A 3,338-nucleotide genomic window follows, 5' to 3' on the forward strand; every position below is an offset into this window, starting at 1 on the left:
CCTGGGTCCTACTGGGCTTCCGCACAGCCCCCAAGGAGGACCTGGGCACCTCCTCGGAGGAATTGTTCTACGGCGCCCCTCTGATTGTCGCAGGAGAGTTCGTATCAGAGGCCCGAGTTTCGGAAGAAACTCCAGCAGCGGTGCTAACGAGGCTGCGAAACAAGGTAGGAACCCTGGCACCGGTCCCGACCTCCATGGCATGGTCCCACGCCATCTTTAACCCCTAAAGACCTCCGACACTGTCAGTATGTTTTTATTCGCAGGGGCATGCATAGGTCACCGCTAGAGAGGCCGTACGAGGAACCCTTCAAGGTGATCCCCAACAACGGAACCACGTGTGTCGTGGAGGTGGGTGGCCGTGAAGAGACTTTTACAGTGGACCGCCTTAAACCGGCGCACTTGGACATTGAACAACCAGTCGGGGTACCCGCACAGCACCGACGAGGCCGGCCACACAGACTAGGAGATCAACTCCCCCGATGAACGTTTTGGGGGGGTTGTGTGGCGACCAACACACGCAGGACTCAAACAGCCATCGGAATCCTCGGGCAGACACGCGGTAGCGCGTTTGGAACGACCAGCTCGGGGCGGACCTTCTGATGTGAAGTCCGCCCCGCGGGTCGCAGGGGCCCATGGGAAGGGAGATTTAAGCGCGCGATTTTGAATCAGTAAAGGCATTCGGAGTTCAGCTCTCTCTGCCTCCGTGTCTTTCTTTAGCAGCGTGTTACGTGCGACTACACTTTTACCGATTTGAATTGGCTCTATGAGTAAGAATTATCACCAGTCATTTCCACAACATTAACGTTTGAGTCAACCGTTTCCTGGATTGTCGTTATTACTTTTGTTAAACAGGAAAACAATATTGGCTCAGCTACAGTCCTTTGCAACAGCATGTGCAGTTAAAAAGAAACTGCAAAGATCTCTGTGAAGTCCCCAGAAAATAGCTATCTTGCCTCATTCACTCATTAACCTGGGATGTATCCCATCCAGTACCGACGAGAGTCCCAAAGCTTCCCCCAGCTTGTTAACAACATACAGTGAAATATCAGCGGATCCTTCCTGAACTTTACTGCATCACTTTCTGTTTGAGGAATATTGACATGAACTAATCATTGGAGCTTTGCCCCCTTCTGCTGGCACCAGCAGGCATACGTTCTGTTTCGTTTGCACCTGAGTTGTTCTAGTTTCATTCCTTCTCTGCGATATCCCTCTTGTTTTTAATGTCTGTACGAAGTGCCTTGTTATTTTCCCCAGTCTTGCTCAGTAAAATCATTCCCTCCCCCACTTTCATTCAGCGTCACTGATTCTGTGTTTAATTTGCATATTGCTGTTCAATTATCAAGGGCCTTGTCCAATTTCCACTTCCAAAACTTTCCTTATGGTTCCTTTCCCTTTTCACTGAATTTACGACTTTTCTCAAACTCCCGACTTCAAATAAATCGCACAGGTTAGATGTGAGTTTACCCAATTACAGCAGCTCGACTCTCCCATTTCCTGCCAAACACAGCTCTCATTAGCTTTCCCTCATTCTAGTAAATTCCCTCAAGGTTGTGTCCTTATTTGGCGATGACGGTTTTCAAAATAGTCTCTCACAGAAGGTTATCAGTTGAAAGGCTCATGCCCTAAGGCAAGGTCTTCGAAATGTCTCCAATGTATTTGCTTCTAACGGTATCCTTGGCTGCGAATCCCATTCACTTTCTGTGAGTAAATAAATACTAAGACATCCGCTATTGCTATAGATTCATTCAATTACCTTAAAGCTATCACCCCTCGTTTTTGCCACTTCCACCACAGGAAAAAAAGTTTTGGCTGTCTAGTCGACATATGTGTTCTATCATCTTGTATACCTCTTTCAAATCACCTCTCATACTGGTTCCCTCTGAAGAGAAAACTACTCCCTTCCTCAAACTGTCCTCACAAGAAATCTGCTATGAAGTTCAAAGTTCAATATAAATTTGCAGTCAAAATTTACACCTGTCACCACATATCACCCGAAGATTCATCTTCCGGTGATCGTTTACAGTCAGTGTATATGGTCCCATGGTGTAATGGTGAGCACTTTGGACTTTGAATACAGCGATCCGAGTTCGAGTCTCGGTGGAACCTCATTCTTTATTCCGTCAGTTGAGGGGTCCATTTGTGAACACACACACTGGATTGTAAGTGATAAATTTGAACACTCTGCAAGGCAGGCAAAGGTCGAAAGTCCGCATTGGCCGAAGTTCGGGAGGCCGGGTCTCGGTGGATGAAGGCTCCACGGAAGGAATGATCGAGTTGTCGGTCTCCTTGACGCTGACAGAGGATGTTCTCGAATTCCGAAACATACGTGATTGTTGGTGTGGACTGTAGATTATATTCGTCACTTTCAGTTGTTTTATTTTTCTGTTGTATTTTTTTTTTTGCTGCCGATCCTGCTTCTCAGCAAAGAGGAAAGCCGTGTGTTAATTAATCAATCCTCATGGGACTTGCTCTACGAAATGCAGTGTTTAAAATAAATGTATTGCTGAATTTCACATGTGTCACCACATGCTACCCTGAGATTCATTTTCTTGTGGTCGTTCACTGTAGAAGCACATGTGGTTCCATGGTGTAATGGTGAGCACTCTGGACTTTGAATCCAGCGATCCGAGTTCGAGTCTCGGTGGAACCTTGTTCTTTAATCTGTCAAGTGAGGTGTCCCTTATGAATGCAAGCACTGGATTTTGTCTGACAATTTTGGTCGTTGGGCGTGGGAGGGCGCGTCGGCCGAAAAATTGGGAGGCGGCCTAAAGGAAAGGTTATAAGGCCGCATATTTGTGTGTGAAGACCCCACGGAAGGACAGAGTACGATCTGTCGTTCTCACTGACACTGACGAAGGATATTATCGAAATTCGAAGACGTACAAGATAATTGGTGTGTACTGTGGTTTAGATTGGTCTCCTTCAGGGTTTATTCTGTGTTTGCTTTGTTGATGTGATATGTTATATTTTTTGGCAGGTAGCATTAGGATTTGGGCTCTAATATTCTTGTTGCTGTTTTTTTTCGAGTGAATGATCGGTTGGATTTTTATGTGCGAGGAAGGAGTTCGGGGGTTGACGTTATTGTCGCTGTTTTCTGTGCAGAAGGAGTTTGGGATTAGGAGCTTGATATTATAGATGCTTGTGAGGGTGGGCGATCTTTAGTTTTATGCGAGTGTGGCGTTGGGGATTTGGGGTTTGCCAGTTCTATTTCTTATTTTTTTCATACAAGAGAGTGGCAATAATGTATTTTCATTCAAGGAGTTGCATATTTTCCTTTTTCCTGTATTTAATGTCTATCTGCAGAAGACGAATCTCAGAGTTCCATTGTGAGTTCAATG

At 45.8% G+C, this 3,338-nt stretch overlaps 2 non-coding genes across 2 annotated transcripts; both read left to right on the forward strand.

Moving 5' to 3' along the window:
* Nucleotides 1-2,034: 2,034 nt before the first annotated feature.
* On the forward strand, nt 2,035-2,106 carry trnaq-uug (transfer RNA glutamine (anticodon UUG)). The gene has a single exon. It is a non-coding gene; the product is annotated as a tRNA-Gln (tRNA).
* A 472-nt stretch (nt 2,107-2,578) lies between these two features.
* Nucleotides 2,579-2,650, forward strand: trnaq-uug (transfer RNA glutamine (anticodon UUG)). The gene has a single exon. It is a non-coding gene; the product is annotated as a tRNA-Gln (tRNA).
* The last annotated feature ends 688 nt before the right edge of the window (nt 2,651-3,338 follow it).

The sequence above is a fragment of the Hemitrygon akajei genome, chromosome 28 (genome assembly GCF_048418815.1).
Source record: "Hemitrygon akajei chromosome 28, sHemAka1.3, whole genome shotgun sequence".
Lineage (NCBI taxonomy): Eukaryota > Metazoa > Chordata > Chondrichthyes > Myliobatiformes > Dasyatidae > Hemitrygon > Hemitrygon akajei.